The sequence below is a fragment of the Micropterus salmoides genome, unplaced genomic scaffold, assembly GCF_014851395.1.
Source record: "Micropterus salmoides isolate LMB-PRFRI ecotype aquatic unplaced genomic scaffold, ASM1485139v1 Ms_hic_scaffold_17, whole genome shotgun sequence".
Taxonomy (NCBI): domain Eukaryota; kingdom Metazoa; phylum Chordata; class Actinopteri; order Centrarchiformes; family Centrarchidae; genus Micropterus; species Micropterus salmoides.
Window position 1 is genome coordinate 13820057 of NW_024040817.1, and position 26542 is coordinate 13846598.

At 41.7% G+C, this 26542-nt stretch overlaps 1 protein-coding gene and 1 long non-coding RNA gene across 12 annotated transcripts in view; one reads left to right on the plus strand and one right to left on the minus strand.

The window, feature by feature from the left end:
- rbms3 (RNA binding motif, single stranded interacting protein) overlaps positions 1-26542 on the minus strand; it is a 305125-nt gene that overhangs the window by 84383 nt on the left and 194200 nt on the right. The window lies entirely within an intron of this gene.
- Positions 10562-12620, plus strand: LOC119908065. Its single transcript, XR_005445184.1, has 2 exons — positions 10562-10720; positions 12122-12620. It is a non-coding gene; the product is annotated as an uncharacterized LOC119908065 (long non-coding RNA).

The window sequence follows — 26542 nt, forward strand, 5'->3', positions numbered from 1 at the left end:
ATTCCAGAGATTAAAATTTCATGTGGAGCTCATATCAAAAATTCATTATTAACATGGAATATGGGCACAGTCGCCTTACCCCTGTGCTCCAGCAAAAGGAGACAAAACTCATGGATGCATAGTATAAGAGGGCAAGCACACATGCATGCAAAGATACTCTTTGCTACATGTCCCTGAGGACTTCAAGACAAATTCATCTTGCCTTTGTAGAAATATTGAGGAATTTCCTTATAAGCTATGGTTATGTCCTCTGTTGTGCTCCCTCAGCTCAGAAGGAGACAACATTCACAAATGTCTTCCAGGTTTCATAATACATTTTCATCACCGTAACCTTCGTATTTTTCCATTACGGTGTTTGCAACAACAGCTCATTGTGTTGTCGCCAGGGTAAATGCATTTTTCCGCCTTATGCATCATTCATGATATAATTTCTGAGATTGAAATTCTTCCTGGCTGATATCATGTGGAGGCGGAGAGTGCTGGTGTGCTGGTTTTGGTTTTGGAGAGAGGGGTGGGGGTGGGGTTAAAAGAAAATGATGGCGAGCTGTTTGATCCCCACTACTGACCAACATAAGGACCTCTGTGGGCTGATGCAGGAAACCCACTGTATCTGTAAATTATGGGCGACTTCTTACTCGTTACCAGAGCTCTCCCTCTTTTCTCTCCTGCCTCTTTTGTCAGTTTGTCTGTGAACAACATAGGATACCTTTTCAAATGTTCACTTTTAAACTGCTCTTTTTCAAATCACTCTTACAATAGTTCACTTATTTCCTTCAATTTAGGTAGCCCACATAGAACACAATTATTTACTTTGGGCAGAGATGAGATAGAATAATAAGATGAACATGGCTTTGATTTTTGGTGAAGTAGGCTTTCACCAGTCACCCAGGAAACATAATTTAATTCCATAGGGAGCTAGTGGGACTCCAACATTGCAGTGGCATTCTGTGTGCTTAGTTCCACGGTGGAAATACATGCTTTAAAAAGAACAATGTGCTAGGCTAATTATGTTTGGCATAGTGATTTATTTGATTTACCAAGAGGCAATGTGCAGAAACTTTTATACACTGTTTGCCTTCCTGCTGGTGAACACGCATTTTGATTTTCTATGATGCACTTAACGCCTAGCAATGTCACTTATGTTAGGTTAGGCCTTCACAACTACTGTATGTGGAGGAGTGGTAATTTTGATTCTTGAACTATAAAGTGAAATGCCTGAGTACCTAATTCAACTACTCAAAATAGTTCCACAAACAAAAAAATGGACAGTTGAACAAAGAGCTATGGTGTTGTAATTTTGTTTTGTTCTTTGCTAGGAACTGTGACATCCAAAGTGGTACATCACTGGTTCCTGGTCTGTTTTATTATAGTCATTGGAGCTGAACACTCTTGTGAACTGGAACTTGAAAATGCTATACACCCTATATGTGGCCGAAGTCAGTGGTTTCCAACCAGGGGTTTGTGTACCACAGGGGATAGGTCTGAAGTTGCCAGGGGGTACTGTATGTGCAAAAGATTGCAGATAGGCTCAGCTAATTTTAGAAAACAGACTATAATTTGGAAAAACCAAACAATACATATCCACATATTTGTATTTAGGTTGAAAATACAGACACAATTACGGTCACAATAACTGAAATAATGAAAAGTAAGCTAGAAAAGTCCAATGGTTGGTCATTCCAAGTCGTAGTTATACAAACACAAAATGAACCAAATCTACTGATAAAAGAAAGAGACTAAACATTACCAGTTGCAAGATAACTATGTTTTTTATGGCTTTACATGAATCAGGAATCTACCACATCCACTGTGCTTTGCTCTGCGGTAAAAACTAAAAAAAAACATTCCTTGACGCAATGTAAAGGTCACCATGTGTGGGTACCGGACAAAAAAAAAAGATTGGGACCACTCTTCTAAGTTCCCAAGATGCACTTAAAAACTCACACTAAAAAGCCCATGTGTCTCCAACATGCTCTCTTCTCCACTTCAGAGAGGCTGCCTCATTCTATGCATACTGTTCTCAGAGCTTTACCACATACGATACTCAGAGCTGCCCTCGACGGGTTTCACCGCATCGTAAAATTGTCATGCATGTTAACTCCACAGTGCATGGGTCAAATGAGCCGTGGCAGTGGATGTTAAGTGACTTCAAACGGCAGCATCCATATGCCCATCCCTCTGTCTGTCTCCCCAGCACATGTATGTGTGAAGAATATGTTACCCAGACAGGCTGGGTCAGAGGATCAAAGTTTACAGGAAGCAAAAGTCACATGCGTGCACTTCAGCGTGCGTCAAAGACTTTCTCACATGCTCAAAATACTCAGAAATATGCAAACAATTGCACGCAATACCACAGAATTGCAGCTCTCAATATCAATCTAGTTTAAGAAGCGGACACATTCAGTATGTTGACAAGTCTGATTCAGTGTTAAGATGACAGGCAGAATGTGTGAGCCTTTCAGCAGACTGGTACAGCATCATCAGAAACCGAGAGAGTGACAATCTCTTTGTTTCCCTCCACACTCCATCACCTGCTCTCCAAATGGAGGCACAATGCAATTTTCACTTATGAATCTACTGCAAAGCAAATAGCATACACTGTTTGTCTGCTCCACAAACACACCCTGAATAACTACCCTGGGTCATGGACTCATTTGTTATTCCTTAATGTGCCACAACTCACCGGGGAACACTAAGACTGCCACGTGAAACTACACTGCGATGTGAGCATCATATGTCTAACTGCAAGCAGAAATACCTTGCCTTAGCTCTGCCACATCTGTGCAGAGAAATGACAACACAGTGGAGGCGAGAGTCGCAGAAATATTGAAATATATATTAAAGAATTATTTCTCAATGGAAAACAGCAACAACAAAAGTAATAAAAAAGCAATAATGGAAGTGTTGTGCGGGGAAAGCCACTCAGAACAAATCAACATTTATGTGACATCAGTCAGGTTCAGTGGTGGAACCGATGCAATGATTTTCAATTACAAAACAGTGATGTGGCATATTAGTTCCCTTTCCCTCACAAAACACGGGTTATTGAGAGCTGCCATCAAACAGGTTTTGATTTTAAATAAATATACAGTGATAAAAACAAAACAAACAAACACATTTATAATGTAATAAGCGGATTCATTCCTCATTTTAATACTTTTTCCAAAATCAACATTGTTTTCTTTTAGATAGAAACATTCTCATTAATCTCCCTTTCTGCCTAAAAGTATGTTTACTTAATCGTTGAATATATTTCTTTAGAAACAATGCAATATGTTGTCCTAAAGTCCTTTTGACAGAGGGATCATTAAAACTGGACTCAATGGGTTTAACATAACAATCCGAACTACATAATTATAATACATTTACATGCAACAAAGTACTATTTATAGCATTTCAGTCCGTAAGTTTACAATGAGAACTCATCAAATGAGGTTTAACCATGATTGAGTCAAATGAATGCACATATTATTGAAGAATGAAAGCAAACGTGACAGTGTTGACAAACCATCACATAATTACACATGATCCATGTTGTCTACAAAGCAGCCCCTTTTGTTTCCCCTCTGTTGAGAGATGCCTCTGGGCCATAGTTAATATGCATACAGTTAAATCTGCACTTCAATATATACTGTAAATTTCCATTATGATGCAGTGGTTGTGACACAATGCGGTTGTGACAGAATTTTTATCAATAATAGATGTCTAAATTAGCAGAAAGTCAGTCACAGTCACTTTAATCTTCAAGTATTAACATGTAGAAAATGTGAGACCGCCCAGTTATTGCTGTTAATGTGGCGTCTATGTATTCCAGCTTTGATTCCTTTTATGTGGTATATGGAATGTAATTATGCTAATCCTGATTATTTAGTAAATAGATAATAGTGGATATTGTCTGAAATTCAATATTTTATGCATGCCTTTTCTGGTTGTGCTGCTTAGATTTTATTTCATAATTACATTTCAAATAAAAATGCATGTACTCTATACTATAAGGTCATATTAACAAAAATTCCTTGTGGGACGTGTTGTCTCAGGCTTAAAGATCAGTGAAGGGAAATGCCTGTTAGCCATACAGCTGCAACTCTCAAAACCCCATGTTGGCGATAAAAGCTTAATTGTGCCCAACCTGCAACCATTACTACAAAAAAAAATAAAAAAATAAACATCTTTGTGTTAATTTCCTGCTGCAACGTGATTCTGTTGACCCATCAAAAACAGTACAGTTTCCAGACCCAAACCCAATCTCCTCTGTGTGTATTTCAGTGAGTGTCATTAGCAGTAGATGACCTATATAAAGGGGACGGCTACTTGTTACAGTCTAATTCTCACCCTAAATGGCCTGGATGAGGGGTGGTTCAGAGCGAGATAATGTGTTTGTTAAAGACACTAATGATACAGTGGAAGCAAAACAACCCACCCTGGGTGTCCCACAGAGTTCAACGACTTTGTCACTATCATTGTATGAAAACTTGAAAAACTCCTTATGTGCTTCCTTTTTCTGGAGAGAGAGGGATGGACACAATGGAGGGCGGAAGAGAGAGAAACAGAGGAAAAAAAGAGCAGCCTGCTCTTTCGCCTAGAAGCCGGTAGAAGCCACAAAGGGAGGAGGTATAAGAGATGAATGCAGAAAGGGAAGGGGGGGGGGAGGAGGGTGAGGAAGGTACTAATAAAAATGCAGTAAAAACAATAACATCTACCCTAGCGCTATTATTGATGCTCAGGTGGAGTTTGGATGGGGTAAATAAGCCTGTGCAGTGGTGACACAATGCTGTCACTTAATTAGTGACTATAGTTGAAAAAAAACCTCTGATATGCTATGTGAATGTGCAAAGCCATGCCGTCTGGTATGAGTACGCACTGAATTTGCAAAGGTGGAAGGTTTGCACTCTTGAATAGAAGAGGCTCCTGATATGCAATATAATGAATTTACAGCATCGCATGAACAAAAGGTGACAAAATGTGACGGACAAAAGAAAGCGTCAGTTACAGGACTATCGTCACACATCTTGAAAGATTTTTTTGCACCAGGACATTCTCTCCTTGTTTTTCTCTGATATACCGGCTTTTAACCATGCATTCATGTGTGCATGATGTCTACCCTGCAAATCCTGTGTTCCTTCAGAGCTTTGGTTGTGCTTATCCTCTGAGATTAAAGCTGTGCGTACGCAACGATAGAGAAACTAGCAAGAGACAGCCAGATTTTGAAAGTATCCAACAGGGCAGAGTGCACGCAGTTAGGCAGGTACGCACGTAGAGAGACACGTAGGCTAGCCAATCATTTTATTCGGACCAAATTAAATGATTGGCCGTGCTTACTACACCCCTGCAACAGACAATTTTTGTGTCAGAGCATTTGATTTGTTGACTGTGATCAGGGTGTAAAGAGAAATTCAAATATAACAAAAAATGCTTCTAAACTAAATTGCTTATCCTAACTTTAATGCTGCATGTCCTCAAGACATAATTAAGCTCCATGAACAGAGGAGGCAGGATGTAAAGTAAAGTCAGCACCTGACTGAATGGACAGCATTAACAACAGAGGAAAGGTGTAAGAAACTAATCTACAAAGGTGCAATTTTTCCTGCTGTGATCTCAAAATTGACAATATAGTAACGTCCTCAAGTGCCGTGTTTAGTCACGTTAATGTGCAGAATCCTAATTTCTTAAGGACGATATTCTGGTGTGGGCCAGGGATGCTTGGCCCTGATCTGCCGCCCAGTGGTTATACCTTTAAATCATCAAGTATGTGAACAATACCACGCATGTCACAGCTGCTTGTGAGGTATATGCTTTTAAAAAAAATCAAATATGTTAGAAGCCTATCGCTCTGCGCAGCCTCATATGCAAGGGCACGGGAAGGGGGGTGCGGAGGATGCTGCAGCACCCCCTATTGACAGGGAGGAACACAGTGTTCAAATTACATGTGCAGACTGCATAATGGGCACCATTGTTACTATATGACAACATAAAACACAGCAGGTTTGTGCTGAATGTAGAGGATACAGCCTAATTATGTGACGTCAGCCGCTGTTCGCACTGTTATGTCACAATTGTAGTAACTACATCGGTGTGATGTGCGGATTGGCTCTGACAATATCTGAATAATCATGTACGCACAAATCATCCTACGGCCCCCAACCTAACTAATCATCTTCCCAGATTTATCCCACCTCTACCTGTCCTATTAACTTTCCAGGTGATTTCTTTTGTCGTTGATGTATGAGTGTTTTCTTTATCGGTTTAACCTACCTTAAAGATTTGAGTGGCTGCCGTCAGTCATTTTAAACGTTTGTGCCCCATGCGTAAATGCGCATAGCGTCTCTTTTAATGGGCAGACGCTTCACCCTATTTCACCCACCTGGAAAGTCACAAAATGTTTTGCCCAATGCTCTGCCCGCAAACAGCAGTGCTCTCAGTTATTGCATGCATAAGGTTTTCATGTGCTTCATGTGTTTCCCCAGGTGTGGACACTGAGCGTGGAACAGTTTTTCAAGTTCAAAGTTTAAATCAGCTGCGCCTGCATGCCGTTCATTTAAGTTGATCGTGTTATCAATGTTTTTTATTCGAATGATTCAATTTATACATACATTCATATAATTACGGAGGTATGGACCTTGGTGACCTCATACAACCATAACCACTCTGTGTTTAAGGAAAGTGTGTCAGTGTGCCCACACACAGTCGTGTCATGCGCTCAGTGTTGGGCAAGTCGGTCAGGAGCAACTGACAGCAGCCTCTCTGACCATGAAAGTAATTTGTTAAAGCACAAACACATGGCCTATAAAAATATTTACGCATGATCAATCAGGGGAGCTACCGTTATGTTAAGAGGAGTCGAGCTCCCCCCGTAGTTTGCTCTCTGCCTTCAATCTCGACCATCAGATTTCCGCAACAGGAAATAACGTTACTCTTTACTCATGGATTTGTTTTCTGGTGCCGAAATGTTTCTAGGTGTATAAAAAAAATCACTTCGGGTTGAAAATGAGTTGTAATGTGAGTTACTGAGATTGAAAAGGGTGTAGGCCTAATATTACTGATTTATTTTTAGTAATACCTTATATAACTGCATTAAAGCAAAATACATTACTGTAATTGCGTAACTTTTGTAAGCGCGCATTTCTACTCTGCAGCACCCCCAAGCAAAAATGTCTTCCCGTGCGCCTGCTCATATGTGCTACTTAACTGGTGATTTTACCACAATGCACATGAACTAGAAAAGCAGTGATTTCAGTTCAATTTTATTATCAGACTCAGGGTCCATTTGTGTGAGAGTGTAAACGGATGATAATAGGAGGCAGGACGAAAAGAAAGGATGAGAGATGGTTACTGGCTAATCAGGAGGCGGTGTCCCTGGTTTGTAAGCCAACAGCATAGAAGCGTCTAGACAGATGTCATGGGTCTTGGCAGCAGAGACAGGGACATCAATGTCCACATGACAGCATGACAGGAAGTGAACTCCAGACTGGAGAAAAGGACAAAGGGAAATGGATAGTAGGACGAACATCCTGCAAGATGGAAGAGGGTCACTTTAACCGGAGGTCACGATGGGTTGAGAGTGACAGGAGAGAGGAAAATCACATGCGAGATGACTTTGAATAAACATCATCTGATGTCAACACCTGCTTTATGTCTCCAGATAATTAACTGTCACATGTCCTTGTAGGTTTTTACATTTCCATAATCATTTACAATTGCCATTCAAGAAGACATTATCATGGTCAGTGCCATTAAGCCGCGTTTCGACCAAAAGTACCGGGGACTTTTAAGTCCCTGGATCTCTTTTCAAGGAACTAAAAGGTTGCTTCAGCCCACTGTTGTGTGCGTTTCCACCGTGATCTAAAGAGCCAGCTAACCAGCTGATATAGGCTGTAGGCCTGTACGCCATACAAAGCGATGAACAGGCATTATTTGTAACCACTATCCATGAGCCAAATTTATAAATGAACATTAGATTTGATCAGAATATAATGAAAAACTATAGGCTATGCTTGACCATTAAAGCAGCTTTTTTTGTGTGGGGAGTATAATGTAGAGACACACACGATAAAGTTTGTTACACATTGAATAACAAAGATAAAGCCATTAAGTTCTTACAATAACTCCAGCACAAAGAAAGCAACACAAAAATAAAATCGCAACAGGTTGTAAGGTTATTAAAACTTTTCCAGCTGACAAGAGCTGCAGATCAGCTGCAGGACTCACGTCTGTGCCGCCTGAGCGTCGGAGGAACAGGATGTTTAACAAGCTTTATTACCTAATGTTGTAGTACTCGAGACTGGTCTTGGTCTTGAGACTAGTCATAAGACCACTTTTTGATGGTCTTGGTCTTGTCTCGGACTCGATCGCATTTGTACTTGGTTTGTCTCGGTCTCGGACATTGAGGACTTGGGATTTTATTCCAAGACCAATCAAGACTTTGGGAATATCAATAAATTGCTTTTGCATTCTCTGATTTATTTGTTAACTTCCTAACTTTCAATGGATGTAAAACATATTGCTTCAAATGCAACCAATGACACTAATAAAAAATATGTTGTTCCTGTTAACAGCTGTCCCCTCTCCCCGCGATGGGTAAGCATGGAAATGGAGTGTTGCATAAAGATATTTACATTGATTTCAGCTCTTTTGTATGTGGGTGTTCTAATGGGAATGTGGATCTTTCAGATCAATTTGAGAAGTACCTATGATCTCGTTCCACATTTTATTGTGGGGAACCGGTCTTGGTCTTGAATTGGTCTCGGCCTCCCTCGGTCTCGACTTGGTGTCAGCCCTTAAAAATCTTGGTCGTGTCTCGGTCTCGACTTGGTCTTGCCCTCCCTCGGTCTTGGTATCGACTTGGTCTCTGCCCTTAAAAGTCTTGGTCTTTATCTCAGTCTCGATAAACTCTGGTCTTGGTCTTGACTTGGTCTCTGTTTGGGCGGTCTTGACTACAACACTATTATTACCTGCTGTAATCAGCTGTTCCGCTTGTTTTGGAGAAGAAGAGACCGACTTCAGCTCCGTGTAAAAACGTCCTGACTGATGAAAACTTAAAACAACCACTCTGGACCCAGTATTTAGCGTAACTCTATCAGCTGTTTGCTGTAAACACACTGCGGCATGCTGGCTGCTGTTTACGAGCAATATATTTAATACCGACGTATGATCTCAAGCGGACATCGGCGAGACTTGTGTGCTATTTGACGGTTGGTTGTGATTTATTGGTTTGTAAACAACGGTGGAAAAGAGAGGAGCAGTCGTAGAAAAACACCCGACATTCTCCTGTTAAAGCCAGTAGCCTCTACTCGCCCATTCTTGTTTCAATGTACAAAGAGGTTTTGTCTGTGACTTCAGAAAATCTGTTGGAATATACTAAAAACACAACACCAACACTCTAGGAAACAATGTTTAGGCCCATTTCACAAGACTGCACAATAAACACACCAATATAAAGTAGGAAACACTAGCCTACTCTATAAATCCTTCAACAAACTGTCTTGGCTCATCAGTGTGTTATCTGCATGGATTCTAATGAGGTCTTAATTTGAGTGTGTCTGCATCATTAAAAGGGCCCGCTGTTTGATGTCACAGCTGTCAAATAAGTCTTTCATCCCAACATGATGACAGCAGATGTGTGGCATTCGTATGTGCACTTGTACATGCATTTGCACATGTTAAGGGATTATTTTGCAACTTTATGTTTTTGTGCGACACACAAATGCACTTACTATAAAAGGGAGAGAAAAGCAAATGTAGTGAATGTCTTGGCTGATTCCATGCTGCTTGGTGTTTAGGCAATGAGTGGAAAGATTTGGATTGAGGAATAGAGGTGTAGGGCCAGAAAGGCATCAGAAATGCTTACCAAAATACTTAACCATCCCAAACAGGTCTTTAAAAACAGGGCAGTTCAGAGCCCTGGCATCTCCTCCTTGGGTAGTTGGCTGTGTAGGCAATCATGATGACCAGCAGCACTGGGAGCTTACTAGCCTATGAACGGTGTCATTCTTTGTAATGACATCAGAAATTTCTATGGGAGCCTGCAGGTGTCAAACGTGACTTCAGACAAGGAGGAGGGATTTGTTATAAAATGTCCTTTTACAAGACAAACCAAGGGGATTAGCGTTCATCACGTCATAGTGTGATTAACAACACCCATGTCCTTCCATTAGCCTGACCTTGTTAAGTGTGTGTTGTGTGATTACACGGTCTGCCACTATCATGTGTTTCCACCATTACTGACTACAGCGAGTGTTTGCTGAAATCTTCACAGCTGTTGCTGAGATGTTGTAAGCACTTTTTGTTGTTGGTTACTGTTGTTGTTGCCAGTGGAGTGACCTTAAGGCTGCCCGGCTACACTTGCATTCCTGCTCTCTTAAGTGTGAAGGCTGGTCATGTTCTACTCACTTACTCTCTCTTGCTCTACGTCTCTCTCTCTCTCTCTCTCTCACTCATATCCCTGGCCGCTATAATTAGAGTAATTGGAATCAGATGATGCTGGCTTAATTGGAAAGGAATGCAGACGGGGCAACAGGGCTTTTCCGCACGGGAAAATCGGCTGGAAGAGAGTACACGAGACAGTAGGGAGGCATGGCAGAGGACGAGGTCTGCAGTCACGCATTTGGCCGCTCTGGGTTTAATGAAATTGGCAGGATTCTGTCGTAAACACACAAACAAATTACAAGGCCTGATGGAGTCTGAATGCTATCGTATGTTGGCAATACTGGAGGTATGATGTCAGGTAAGGCAATACACGTGAACTAAGTTTGGCAAGACATTCAAATAACAGAAGGATTATTTATTTACAGTAATGAGTCAAAGTTGAAATTCAATCTCCTCATCTGGCGGTAGCTTGGGCTTTGGGTAGAGCAATGCACAGACATTTCATAGTGAGGCTTAGGGGGCCACAGGGTGATAACAATACATATTGCATGATGAAAGTTGGATACACACTTGCCAACAAAGAGCCAGAATATTAAAGGTTAGAATCCATCGGTAAGAGGGCAAGTTTCATTTAAACTGTGCCAGAAGCAAATTCTCCTTCCAAGTTTAAAGTGACTGTAAGAGAGAGCAAGAGAGAGAGAGACAGAGATGTAGAGGAGGTGGCTAGGCTGGTTTCATTCTACTGAAAGTCACAGTTGAAAGTCAGCCTGATTGTTTGCTGTTTGTGCTCTGCGACCACTGATACGTGGGAAGAGTGTTAGATTCCCTCCAGGCACTGGCAGCCTAATGAAGGAACAAGACACACACCTGCTTGAAGAGCTGGGACTTCCTCATCAAACGCTGCAGTTGGCCTCCTTATCAAAAGGGGGCGGTGTTGCCTATAATGGGCGTGCTTGTGAGAGTGTGTGTATGTGTTCTTTGTTTATCTAGTTAAAGAGCTGGAACTGCATGAAGTCAACAGAGGTTGATTTAATTATCCTGAAAATCCCGCAATCTCTGCACAACTCATTTTCTGCCACCAGAGTTTGCTCTACGTGTCTGGCGAGCCTGATAGAGAGGTTCGTTTGTCAGGTTCAAGCTCTCTATCTCCAGATACATCTCATTACTCTTAACATGGAGGAGCTAATCAGGGAAGGCTCGGAGAAAAGCATGCCCCGATCTCTCTGTCTCTCACACTCATTCTGTCTGTCCACGTGGGCTTGAAATGTGTGTATGCAGCTCTTTTGTTTTGCCTGCCGCTTGCTGCCGGACTGCTCAGAGCCTTTGTCTTCCTGCGATGCTCCCCAGATCTCAGTTCGTTACAGAGCGTAATTAGCGTGGCGCGAGCGGGCTCCCCAGCTGACACACAAAACTCATTAAATTCCACTAGCCTGCTTTTTGCTGGCACACACTCCTCACCCCATATTAATCTTCCTACCAACTTTAATTCTCTGAGAAAATGTTTATGGGGGAATAACTGCTTCTGCCCTTACATGCAATAACAGTGTGCCTTTTTATTGTGTTTTTTTTTTCTTAAATTCAATGCTGTTTTGTAATGTTGTGATCCAAGGTCAGGTCTAATGAGTTTGGCTAATCAGATGCAAGGTGCCACAGTGCCTCCCTGATGAGTGCAGCAAGTTGAAGATGAGACCAGTGAACTTTCTCTCTGTCCCCCTCTCTGTCTTTGTCTATCTCTCTGCGTGCCTGCCTGCATCTCCAGACAATGACCAGACTCATTTCCAGACTCCCTCCCGCAGTCCCCCTCACTACTAACAGGACCACACAAACAAGGTCATTCAGACTGCTGTAAGAGGAAGATGTATCATTTACTGAGAGATGGATGACATGATGTCTCCGCAAAAAGCTTTTATTTTGACCAGAAGTATTACTGCAACCCTCCAGCTCTCTTTTCCCCTCCCCTCTAATTGAACAAGGAGGCAAAAGACAACTGCCACTTGAGCTGCAAAGGAAATTGCCTCTTCAGTATGGCGGAAAATACACAAACCATTGTTGAAAAATTGGTGTACTCATTCAACAACCTGGCCTAAGATGGCTTAGACAGACTGAGCAAACTGGAGATAGGCATCCTTGATAGCCTATCTTGCCAATGGTGCAAAGGGCAATAAACCTCCCCCATTACTTCCCATAAAGTTCCTATTTGGCACTAATATACTTCAGGTTCCCTTTAAAAGACAGCAATAAAGATGAGTTTAAAAGCATGTACTGTTCAGAGTGAAATATCTCAACAACTACTGGATGGATTGGTATGAAATTTTGTACAGACCATTCGTGATTACCAGGTAATGAATTCTCCTGACCCCCCTGAATTTTCCTCAAATGGCACGATGATGTTGAAATGTGTGGTTTTGAGGGAAATATGTCAAAAACCATTGGATAGATTGTCATGAAACTTTGAACAAACATTCATGTCCTCCTCAGGATGAATTGTAGGAACTTTGTGATCCCTTATTTTCTATCTAGGACCATCATCAGGTCAAAATGGTCAGGTCAAAATGTTTATTCCTTAGTCACTATTGTAGTGTCTATCATGGTTTTTCCACAGTATTGTTAAAATGCGCTAAAAATGTTCAAAAAGTACTGATACACAAGTTTTATATTAAAAACCACAAATAAAGTGAAAAACACTGTACACTTTTTGTTTGCATACATTAAAATAACATCCAATACTTTATTTTTACATAAAAAAATTAGTCTTCAGAAAACAGTGATAGTAATTGCAATGAGCCCAACAACTGACATAAATACAGAGGAGTCTTATATAGGACTTTACAGCATTGCTCCTGTTGGAACACTTTTACAACCAATTCGACCTCTGCTGGATCACTGTCACTTCTTCCCGCCATGCTTTCATTGACCCAAGCATGCGCGTCTGTGCCTGGGAGACTATTGCTATTGTTTGATGCAGTATTTGTCCTGAGTTTTTCATAGTGCGGTAATCAAATTTTTAATGATAATTAAAATCTGAAACAGTAATACTAACCGTGGAATTATCATTAAACCGTGGTTTATCATTAAACCAGTAACCATTTCATCCCTAGCTAGCATCGCTGTACACTCTTAGTCTTGTTAAAGTGTAAGCATGGACATAAAGGTGGGTAACAAAAACATTTTTATTTTTCAAAGGTTGCACATAAAATGTCACATTTTGTTATAGTAATAACTTATTAGATATACTATTATTAGATGTACATATCTGCCCTTTGAAACATGTTGCACATACAGGTGATATTTTGGTCAGTAACAGTAAATAAAATCAAGTTTGACTTTCACTTTTTAGGACTACCCCAGACAATACTTTTTGATTGCAAAGTTAAAAGTAGACCCGGAGAGCCAGAGTAGTAGAGCACAGTCTCGTACGGTACAGTGTTGTGTGTGGTATGACTTTCAGGTCTACATCAGTGCTGTTGAGGTAGAAAGAGCAGTGATGTAGCCCAGCAGACTGACAGCTCCTGCAGAGCTCTTGGGCTAGACGAGTGTAGCCAGCGCTCCCGTGGGTCCAACACCTGCCAGATGCAGCAGGATGTGAGCGGGTGACAGCAGGGTATCCGAACCCCGTGTATCCTCCTCAGCCATCCCAGAAAGAAAAACCTCACCCAGGCTGGTGGAGAGACAGCTACCACTGGGACTTCCACATCGCTGCCTAGCATTAATTTAACCTACTTGACGGGTGACTGGCTGCATTAACTTGACATTTGCTTGTGCTCGTCATGTCAACTGGCAGAGGATACCAGCAAATTAGCAGCACCATCATGGTGTCACAGAGTTTATTATATATATATATATACATATATATACACACACACACACACACACACATACACCATATTATCTTTTCATTGCCTAGATGATGACTTTTTAATTAGCCATACAATTATCAGCACCATGAGCCGTGACCTTGAAAGGGTAGAGGCTGATAACAGAATTGAAAAATTAAGTAGAATTAAGTAGAACAGAATAGAGGAGCAGAAAGTAAACACTGCTTAACAATGTACTCAGAGGACAGCCTATAATAATCTAAATATATATCAACTGACATCAAAGCAAATATCTAAGAAAAAAAAAAAGTCCAGACTCCAGGATGTGAACTTCCACAATTCCCATGACTCCTGTTCCCCAGTCAAGTCCATTCAGTCCCATTAGCAAACTGCAGCTTTTGCTAATGTCTAAAGCTATCCAGGCAGGTAGCAGTCATCAGTTATGGTAATGGTTTCACCCAACTCTTTCAAGCCACACAGGCCGTAATACTGTCTGAAGAGCGCGATTGCGGGGTACAACCCTCCAGGGACTCATTAGTGAGGATAGGAGCTATTTGAAGGAGGTAGGGTTTGGGAGAGTGCAGGGAGAAACAGTGATTTTTTTCTTATTACCGTTTCCCTGTCCCAAAAAAAAGTTAAAAAAAATACACAGGAGTGTGAAGCTGTGAGAAGGCAGACTGGGACAAACTGGTCGACTGTGCTTGTTGTGGACAGCAGTAGTTGGCAAAGATGCCAGTGAGCTGAAGTAGCACCATAAGACCCAGGAGGGAAGCCTGGATAGAAAGAATGTGATGCGTTGGCAGGGTGCAAAGAAGACATGGAGAGAGAGAAAGAGCTCAAAAGAGAGAGAAAGTGAGAGAGTGTGTGGGAGTGGGAAGGGGGGGAAAGCCATAGGATGCCATCTCTTAGCTCAAACAGAAGCTCACAGCAAGATTCTGAGCAGGGTGCCATCACAGATGTGCTGGGACTGCACATGCTGACAAGTACATTAGACTTTGACTTCTGCTACGTCAATCGTATCCATGACGGCACTGAAACCATGACAGGGGGCTTCTGCCTGTCTAGATAGAACGAGGAAATCTTGAAATATCTTACCATTTTCAATTGGACCTGACTGGATTTGATAAGAAAGCTGTGAGAGCACTGAAAAAGTGGACACGGATAAGTTTTTCCCTCACACGTAACACTCTGTTATGCACACACAAGCAGTAGGAACATGTTAAATTCACCATGGATCATGTAGTGCATAGAAAGAACATACCATAACCAGAGGCTCACCCCCTACAATCCCCTTTACAACATAGTGAACTTTTACCTTTTTCAAACTGCCCATTTTGGAATACTGTTGAGCATGTGTCAAATATCTCGTAATATAATTCTGATATTGTTTTTGCCTTAGTTTGTGTCCCAATATTTCATCAGCTTTAATTGACCCAAATCCATACAAATGACTAAAAAGACATCCAAAAAATCCATTTTTCATTCCCATTTTGTCACATGCAAAGAAAAAAAAATCAGTAGAGTAGAAAGTGCCGTAGCGTGAGGTGTTCGTTAACTGGAAGATCTCTTCCTTTAAAAAGACCCCCAGCATTTACATTCCCCTAAACCCTTGCCTTTCATGCCAAGCCTGCTTTCAATATCAAAGCTCCTTTTGAGAGCCTCTGGTGGAATGATAACAGAGAGAAGGGGACTTTAGTGAAAATGTAAGATCTTGAAAAGAGGGAGAGATGAGGAGAAGAGAGACAGAGGGGGAGGGTGGGGGAAGGGAAGACAGCTTATCAATCGCCCCTTTAACTGACAAGTATTCTGAAGTGAGGTGGGTTTTATAAAATCTTTTTTTAAACATGCAGGGAAATGTGAACATGATGCCGAGAGCATGATAAAACATCATTAGGCATCCATGAAAGAGGCTCAGAGTTTTTGGTGACAATAGGATTCTTCTGTCAGATATGGTGAGGATTACACACAGTGGCAGGCTGAAATGACTTGTTATAGGTGGGCTATGCGATTCTAATCCAATACACATCTTCTCAAATTCAGCAAATCTGTCCTTATGGTCCGCTAGCTATCCACTGAGTGTGTGTGCTAAAAAATAAATAAATGTTTTTGTACACAGCACTGGCTCTGTAAATGGAAAACAAGAAAAGTGGCCAAACAAGACTATTCCAGCCATTCCAGTCATGATTTGTGTGTCATGTAATGTTAAATTACTTGCCCACGGACATTCTGCTTACTTTCTAGTTTGCCAACATATTTGTGATGCTAGCTATAGTAGCAGGAGAGTTGTGAGTATCGTTGTCTGGAGCTGGTGTGCTGGCTCTTAGCAAATGTTAGATACTTTCTGTGTGGTTGTTTGCTCTATATCATGGTATTTCTCATGGTATTGGAGTGGTGTACCTCACCTTAAAGGGAGAAGAACGCCTCGCTTTCTTTGTCCCTTGGATGACATGTGCATGCTTTTATGTGGCTGTGCATGTGTTTGAACATGAGTGCGTGCTGCTTTAAGTCTTGTGTCTTACAGGAATGTGTGCCAGCCGAGCGCACCTGGAAGCTGTTTGAGATAAACTGAGGCTGTTTGCGATTACTTCAGTGTAACATGCATGCCATTCTATGAACACATGTATGCATTTTTGTGAGAGTGTGTATGTGAAACTGTGTGGTCTGAAATGTAATTTATATGTACACATGTTCAGGTATTAAAGTAGACGAATAAAGAATATAAAACAAGCCACATAACCTGATAAGGGCAGTAATTGCAGCTTGTAAATAATGTAAAACACTGACAACATACCAATGAAGACTATTTCAGGGCCAGAGTAGTTGTGGATGTGGCCATGTTTACCGGCTACATTGATAAAAGAGAGTTTTGTTTTGTATCATATTACAAATGCGACTTCACTTGTCAGGCAGTGTTTGTCTTTGCATCCTCTCAGTCAAATGCAGAACAGGCAACTGCTGTTAGACAAAAGCAACTGTGCAACCATGTGGCAGTGTTTTGTTTTTGGTTATGTTTTGTTCTAATCTACTTTGTTCTGCTTGGTCCTGTCCAATCTCATCTTGTTTTGCTTCACTCCAGCCAACCTCTCTGGCCAAACTCTTGCTCTCTTATTAGCCATGTTTAAGGCTAATCAGTTTTATATTTATAGCCCCAAATCTCAGAGGACTTTACAATCTGTACAGCAAACGACATCCTTTCTCCTTAGACCCTTGGGTTGGATAACGAAAAAAATACTTAACATGGATAAAAAGGAAGAAACCTTAGGGAGAGCAAAAAAGGAAGGATAGTTCTTCCAGCACAGGGTGACATGTAATACATTAGGTACAGCCGTAGCAGAATTTCATTATTAAGGCTGCAACAGATTTTTATAGTTTTTCTAAAGTATTAAATAAAAAAACTAAAATATAAGTAGATTATCTTTGTCCTTATTTACTAGGTGTAAAGACATGTGTTGTATGTGTGTGTTTACTGCTGTGTGATCTCTGTATAAAAGATGTGGATGTAGCCTCCGGGTCTGAAAAGTGAAGCCAATGCGGAAGTGCCTTAAACCTGCATTCTCTGTAATGGCCACAAGTGTGCGACTCCACTGGCTGCAAAAAGAAGTCTGATTGTATAGAAGTGTATGAGAAAATGACCCTCCTTGTCACTTGATGTATTACCTCAATAAACACTTTCCTAATGAGTTTATGGTCTCAATAGCTAGTTTACAGACAATAAAAGCTTTAGGGCGTGGCTACCTTGTGATTGACCATGGCAACCTGTCAATCAGGATAGAGCCATAGCAATGCATCGCTCTCCCCAGCTCCACCCTTTTGTCCAAACTTGTGGCTCCAAAAATCCTAGATGCCGAGGGCCAAAATTTCGTAGTATCTATGTATAGTAGTATCTATGTAAAAATATCTTCCAAGTACAGTTCCACTCATATAAATGTTACATAAAGCAAAACACATCCACCTGGCCTTGCATCAATTTCTTTACAATACAATAAAATCCTTATTTACAAACTCCTGTAATCACTAACCCCCACAAAAACAACGGGACAAATCCTCTAAATACAACAAGAGCTTATTGAAAAGGAGAAAAATGAATGCCCTGTGTCAGCAGCTTGGCTTAGTTCCCTAAACCCAAAATTTAACCTAGCAATACGCTGCTCTCTTCCAACCATCCAATCCCCCACTGGAGAGTTCTACATAGGACCTCCACACAGATAATGACTTCTCCTGTCTCTCTTTTTCAGTCTGCTCTCTGTTGTAACAGTTCCTGTGCCAGCAGAGTTGGTTTGACCCCAGCATGTTCCCTGGCTTCCTGGATACTTTCTGGAAAGCCCTGGATAACCGAGCAGGTCTGGAGGGCTGCGATGTCAGCAGGGGCACCGCCCACCATGAAGGACATGTCCTACACCCAGGCTTCTGAGATGCTATCTGCAGCTATTTGGAAGCAAATCTGCACCTCAAAATGATTAATGGTCTCTTCATCTTACTTAACTACTTTTTTGTAATTTTCTTCCTTCCTGTTTTGCTTTTTAGCTCTCACCTTTCTCTGTTATTTGAGCCATGTGGATGCTTACTCTAATGCCCAGGGACCTAACATCTGATTTTAAGCTCAGACTATTTTAGCTTCTGTTTTTCTCCACCCTAAATCTACTGCTCCCTCTGCACACATACACAGTCGGCAGACGAGAAGTGAAAACCACTATAAGTCAGTCAATGTTCCGCAAAAAAACCACAAACAACAAATAGAGTATCAGAATCAAACACAGTACCTCCTGAAGCAAAGCAATGGCAATTTTCTTCCTTTGTGTTTCTGACAGGCTGTATACCCAAGAGGGAAAAAATGGAGGTTTCCCTTTGGGAGGGAGTTAACGACATGCTGAAGGCTTTTCAAATGGAGGGGAGGCTTGGCATGTGCCACTGTAAACAAGCTGAAATGCTGGGAAGTACACTGAGTGAGTGGTGCCCCGAGTAAAGCCGCTCCAACATGACACACTGCTTTTGATGTGCTGGCCAAGTTTGTATTCTCAACCACTACAACACTTACCCAGTCAGTCGTACACAAACTCACTCACCCACACAGGAAAACACACAGGCACACACAAAAACAGTATGTAATATGAACAGATGCATGCTATGTAGTCATACTTGCGCAATTGGTGTGGGTTCACTCACATAACACACAGTATAAACATAAACACATACAACTCCGCCCTGTATAATCACTGTGTGGCTTCCCCTTTAGACCGATCAGTCAACACTATTCTCAGTCTCGACTGTTTTGCCACCACTGGCCTGGCAGGTCACTGACATCCTAACTGAGTGTTTTTCCACGGTGCCCCCAGTAGTGTAGTGACACATTTTATATTACAGTGCTTGCTGGTGAATATTTAAAAGTTGGAAAGTAATCAGAAACATAACAAATAAAGCTATTGGATGATGTTCCTGATGGAGGAATTCAGCAAATAAATCACCATGGCAGGTACCGACCACTCTGGGATTTGTCCAAACTAAACAAGGGGGTAAAGAAAACTGCTTGGGGTTGCATTTAATACGTTTTCTCCACCATCTCCTTCCATCCAATTCGCCTCCCCTCTGGCAGTAGGTATATAGAAAACTGGCCTCGACCAAAACATGATGAGCCTACAAATCTCCTGCGGCTGACATAGGAAGATGTCTGGAGTCCCGTGTAGGAGGAGACCAAGATTTGATTACCTCTGCCAGAGCCAAAATGGCGTCTGGGCTGAGAGAACAGGCCCTCACACCTCACTATAGCTTGACACTGAAAAATACTTTCACAATACGACATTTCAGCACTGTAAGCTTTGATGTTCACCAATAACACATTGTTAGCCACCAAATACCTGTTGTGGGAAAAACCCTGATTTATTTTTGATGTTGGAACTTTTTTGAGTATCCACAGAACTTCTGACAAAGATGACTCTTGAGCCACACATTTCTAATCTCTAATATACAATGCATAACATCTGAGACAGACAGACAGATACAATATGTAAATCAATTTTGCCTGCTTGTACGGATCATTTTCTGGCTGCCACTGGCACAGCTGAGAGCAGTGACCATCTGGTTTCCCTGTGTTTACTCCTCTCTGGGTTCAGTTTAAGTAGTACAGCCAGATTGGGAGTCACTGGGAGTAACCACGGACGGACCAGCCTTGGACACGTGTGTACATGCGTGTTTGCGCCTGTGTTAGTGTCCATCTGTATGTGTTTAGGTCACAGGATCCAGTTAAAGACCAATTTTAGCTTTAAGGACATCCTCCTTGGCTGGTTCTGCTCTGCATGGCTCAATCCCACATCCTTTGAATGAGAAGCCATGCATATTTGTGTTCAGATTTAAGAATTTTGAAACATGCACACATTTGCACGAATACACACTTACGCGCAAATACGCACACATAAATCATCTCTGCTTTCCACCGTGGGATTAAAATACATCATTTTGGTAATTAAAATAGCAGATGTTTCCACAGCCAGCCACGATAGCTGGATTAGCCAGGCTGCAGTGTGGATCCCAGGAAGTGCAGGACAAGGTCAGCCTGCCAACCTGCTATGTGATGTGATGCCTCTGCCTGACAGCGGATGATACAAAGACCCAGCTGTTAGGGTGCGGCAGGCAGTAGAGGAAAGGGGGGGAAAGAATGAAAGGACCAGAAAACAGCCAGGACGGAGAGTAGAGGAGGGGATGAAGAAAAACAGTTCACAGATAGAAGAAAGAAAATGATCAAGATGAACGGAAGGGGGGTTGGGGGAAAGGAAGGCTCTACTTGCAAGTCTGATTGAGGCAGTGTACTAGGGAATTCTAAAATATATAAATATATAATCAAAAACATCCATAAATCCTTAGTTGGAGGACAAGGTCACAATTGCAGTGCAGTAATATGGTGTTAACAGAGTTGGCCCAATGATAAGGTCACTGATAGCTAGAACCTTGACATGATAATAGAGTGTGGAGACAAGTTGATGAATCAACACATCAGAATACATGAAGCTACCATGGTCTATAACACCTAAGGGGAACTGTAAAAAGCTAAGCCTTCTTCACATTCTCAATGAGAACAAGATACTGTCAATACAATTCTCCACTATCAAAATGAAATGTGCTTTTATTATGTGGTACTTCAAGGATCTGCTCACTGACAGTGTTCACATGTTGGGCTGTTATGTACCTTTCTACAGATACAAGATTATTTAACAGTAATGACTAGAGTGACCTGTATCTCCTTGCCATGATGTCTATATTTGCTGTAGTCATTAATCATGACTTGTTGGCAAACATTGTTCCCTTCATTCAGGACACTTCTTAAGTTGAACCTTTATAACTTTTGGAGACCAAAAGTGCTTTGTGATGAAAGCAATTATTTTTTTTTACAATCAGAGAGAATGAGTGACACAAAAAGTAAATAAAGAGGGAAAACAGGCAACAGAAGAAAACACTGAGCCACCAGAGAAGTACCAGAGGGCCTGGTAAGATGGCACTGGCTATGCAGGCCTAATAATTGGTGGGGCATGACGGAAAGTCGAGACCCTGCCAGCCTACTTGATGAGGTCATGGGACTGGGGAACTAGTGGGCAGCCAGTTAGTCATGGTCTTGGCTCATCCATCAAAGTTGTTAGGAGAATAAATCTAAACTGACAGCCGTCATAGCAGAGCTTGAGCAGCGTGGGACAGGCCAGAACAGTTCAGGCAATAAGGTGTGCAAGATTTAATGTGTTTAAAGCTTTCTGAACTGAGAGAGATAGAGTGAGAGAGTCTGGCCAGGGATGGTAGTATTTCACATGGAGCAGTAATTCCTGCTAACGGCAACCATTAAGATTCTGTTTATTTACTGAGAAAAATTAAGATAAGATTAAGAGGCTGCAGCTCCCTCTTTTTATAGGTCTTTACCATCTGTCTCCTTCCATATCAGTGTCTGTGTCACTGTTATTTTTCTTCTCCACCCAATCTCCCCTTTATTTCATTTTTTTTTTCCTATGGACGAGCCTGAGGGCGGCTACTCTCATATCACCAAACTAATATGGTTGCCCAGTCCTCAAAATCAAGACAGAAAAACTCAGAGACATAATCTCTATAAAACTCGACTGTGGAAGGCCCCTTGTGAGAGTTCATCGGCTTCTGAGCATTCAAGTGGAGAATGTATCATTTATAGATGGTGCTTAGGAGGCGTTCCAAGTCTCCCAAGGCCGTTAAAGCCTAAACAAAGAAGATGAGGTGCTGGTGTCCCAAAGGACATATGGCGCCGGGCCCTTTTACATGCACAAAGTGTTGTCTAAAAAGGTTGAAGGCTCTATCAGCACAGACTGGGCCCTGGGAATTGAACTCTCAACCCCTCCGGTAATTTTATGAAGTATGCAGCACAATAACTGCAGCGCGTTGCTGACCAAAAATGTCACCCTGCCCTTTCCTCTTGTCAGAAAGAGCCTGTCAGAGTCCTGGGGGCACTTACTAATTACTGTTCCCTGTGCTGGATAGGGTACATGGAGGGGGGTGCGCATACCCTGGTGTGGGTATGTGATGTCTCTTGAATGTTCTGTGTAAGAGTGTGTGTACTTCTAAATGAAAAAGCACTGCTTCTGTAAGGTCAGGCTCAACTTGTGCATCAACTCCTTAGTAAGATGACAAGCAGATGTGCACCAAACAAGTCAAGCAATGAGCCCTCACTAGTTATGACAGGTAGAGAATGCGGAGGTGAGTGGAAGTAAACAAGGTGTTATGGGGCTTATTTTTACAGGATGAGAGAGACGGCAACCAACACCTACACAAACAGAAAATTAATTGCCAACGTCAATTTCTTCTGGTTTCTTTACTCTCCTATGACAGTAAACTTAATATCTTTGGGTTGCGGACGAAACAAGATATTTGAGGATGTCATCTTAAGCTTTTGGAAACACTGACCAACATTTTTTTGACATTTTACACAACAAACAACTAATCAATTAATCAAGAAAATAATCGACAAATTAATTGACAATGAAAACAATGGTTAGTTACAGCCTTAGTTCATGTTTAATCCCTAGCTACTCCTGTCTATTAATTGGAGTGACCTTGAAGAAGACAATGAGTTTCTCCTGATGTGTTTCTGTGAGGGATATATTTTTTCAAGGTTGCTTTGGACAACCTGGGTCTTATTCGTAGACTGTATTTTAGAAGTGGATGTAGTCATCGTGACATCACCCGTTGGTTTGTGGACTGCCGTTTTGAAGTCTCGAGTTTGGCCGATACGGCGCCGCCATGTTTTTGCAACCAGCGGCCATATTTGGACGAGACGGTGGAGCTAACGGCCGTGTGCGGAGCTAGCCAGCTTGCTTAGCTAGGTGCATCTGTAATTCACCTTAACTGTCATTTTAACATGGCTGAAAATTTGGCTAGGGAACAAAACTAAAACTTTAAACTAAATGTACTCACCAGAGAAAGTGAACAGCCACCTTTCCTTGTTTACAAGTTGCAGCTGACATACCAACATTTCACATTTTCCGACACAAATAGGACAGTGAAAAACAGCACTGATGTTCTATACCAAAGTGGGGGTAAACTGTTCTGCTAAACGTGCAGTATTGGGGTTGAACACAAAGGAAATCGTGATTGACACACAGAGTGGCAGAAACGCATGGAGAAAGTCAGACGAGACAAATCACTGAGACAGAGGCTGCTGTATCCTGGTCCGCTGCAAGAAAGAATTAAGGGAAACTGGTTTAAATGTGCAGGGGTTAGGGTTAGGTCCGTACATCACAAATACATCTTTTCCAGTTTTCACTTAATCCCACAATTTCATCACAAAAAACACCTCAAATCACTACAACTTTTATTGCAATTTATTTTGAAAAGCTGCTGCGAAATCAGGCAACTGCAACAATCACAAAAAACGCCCACGAAATCCTGGAGGGAGACCCCATGTGTTTTATGGTGGCACCATTCCATCAAATGAAAAACTTCTAGATGTTTTGTGTACAATCCCCTGGAAATCCCTGTAGCTGCATTCGACTTCTGGGTTAACCTGCTGGCTGACCTAAGTTAATGCTGTGGTGGATACGTAAAGCTGTGCAGTTTGCTACAATGACCACAGAGCTTTCCTTTAAGAGGCTTGTGCTCCATGCTCCGCAATCGAGGTGGTGAGTAAAATATTACTGTGATTATTACAGTAGTGAAATTGGGCACAACTATGAGATCAACACTATGGTTGACAAATGACAGAATTTGTCTTTTATAAAATTAAACTGAATTGAATTGATATCCCTCTTTCTATCAAATTATAAAATAAATATATCTTTACAAAAAGTAAGAAAAAATTATTCTCATTGATTAGGTGATGTAAAATACTTAAGTTTTGATAGGAATGATATGGAATAGCTTAACTAATGTGGGCTTGTATTTATCCGTCCCTATATTCAAGGCAAAAAAAACAAACTCTCTCAGCTAATAATAAACAGCCACCACAGGCTACACCTGCTTCAGTACTCAAACTGTGCTTCAGACCTCTCTGGCAGAAGTATCAAGTCATCAGCAAGTTATCAGCCTATGTGGACAGAGAGCTTCATTAGCACAAACACTGCATGCCAGCTAACGCGGCATAATTTTACACCCCCGCTCAACCCCTGTGAGTGTGTTTGTGTGTCATGGTGAATCTTTAAGTGTGTCTCTAAATGTGCGTGGGTATGCATGCGGGGATGAAGTGGATGGATCTAATCTCACCCACCTTTACATATGTGAAAAAAAGAGGTAACTCATTGTTTTAGCCTGAACTAAATCTATTAATTCAAATTGTACAGCAAACTGTGCGAAACCAAAAAGCTGTAGGTTGTGTTATGTTATGTTCATAGAATGAGCGATAAAGCTACAAAATGGCCAAGTATAGCCAGCTATATTGTCGCAGAGTCTCGGTGAAGTGTTGCTCAAGTGCTCATTGATGTAATTATGTCGTCATAGGCTTGTGTTTGTCTGTAGACATGGATTAACATCACATTTTACATCCCTGTGTACAAAGCAATAGACAGAAAGCTAACATAGTGTCAGCTAACCTAACTAAATAAGATAGCTTTGTGCTTTTTCACTGGTAGTGTGAACACACCATTAGGATAGGGATTTTATGGGATAGTTTTAGGATATATTTCTTTTTGTCTAAGTTGGTGCCCTGTTGCCTCATGATAACAATGTTATTTGATCTGTCTCAATTTATGCAGAGTGACATATGACTAATTTTGTGTTGCTAAGTGTGAGCAAGGCTACAGTATGTGGTACTTGATTTGGCAGGCCAATATGATTTAAGAGTGTTTGTGTGCATGTTACAGGAGGAGAGGCATGCTAGTCAGCAGAACAGGGCTGTGGCTCAGTGTTTGCCCTGCAATGTGTTTAATGGGCCCTCCACACATAGCGCCTCCCTGGTGAGAATGATGCTAATTGCTGTACAGCACCCTGCCACACTTCCCTGCTGCTCCTCTGCTCCTCACACACACAATCTCAATCACTGAACTTCTTTTGCTCCTTTCTTCACAAACATAACCTCACATATTTTCCCATCTTCTCATCTTCCCCACCCTGTCTCCAACATGAACTTCTACTTCTTTCACACTGTTCGACTCCTGGAGCTAACTCCACTTGACCCATCACGTAAACATCACCTAATGACCTGACACAGTTTCCAGGATTATCCAAGTTCACAGGTTGCACCTTCACATTGATCCAAAGGAAGCGGATCAAGATCTTCAGTTACGTTAGGTTGGCTTCTCCACAATGACTTGGCCTTGAAGTCGAACCAAGCAACCATTAAAAGCTTCTTATTCAAATGGATGCAGTGAGGCAGACTTTGTGGGCTTGTGTGTAAATTTGTGTATGTGTAACTGTATGTGCAACTGTGTGTGTGTCTGTGTGTGCATGCATATCATAGGACCATTTGAGTGTTTGGAAGTTAATGCTTCTGAGAGAAAGACACACACTAATAGCATGCAGAGAGTGGTATGGGCCTTTTAAGAGAGGGTATGGGTGAGTGTGTGCTGTCCACAACTGCAATCAATTACAAAGCGTTGGGGCTGCGTGTTCTAATCAGAGGCATAAATGTCAGCTCCTTTCCCCCGCACACGCCTCCATTTGCATCCATTAATGCAGCGGGAGAGCAAGTGAAAGAGAGAGACAGAAGCTGCCTTGTGTTTCATGTGCAGGAGGTGAGAGCAGGCAGGATGGTGAAAATCGGCAGGGAAAAAAAAGCAGTGATAACTTGTTAACCAGGTAAAATGGAGGTACGCCATATGGCCAGAGGTATGTTAAAGCCCTAACACAAAGCAAGGTCCATGGTTTTCCCGGTTTGGTCTAGAATAACTTGACTGGTCTGCACAGCGCGCTCACCACAACCCCATCCAACGTCT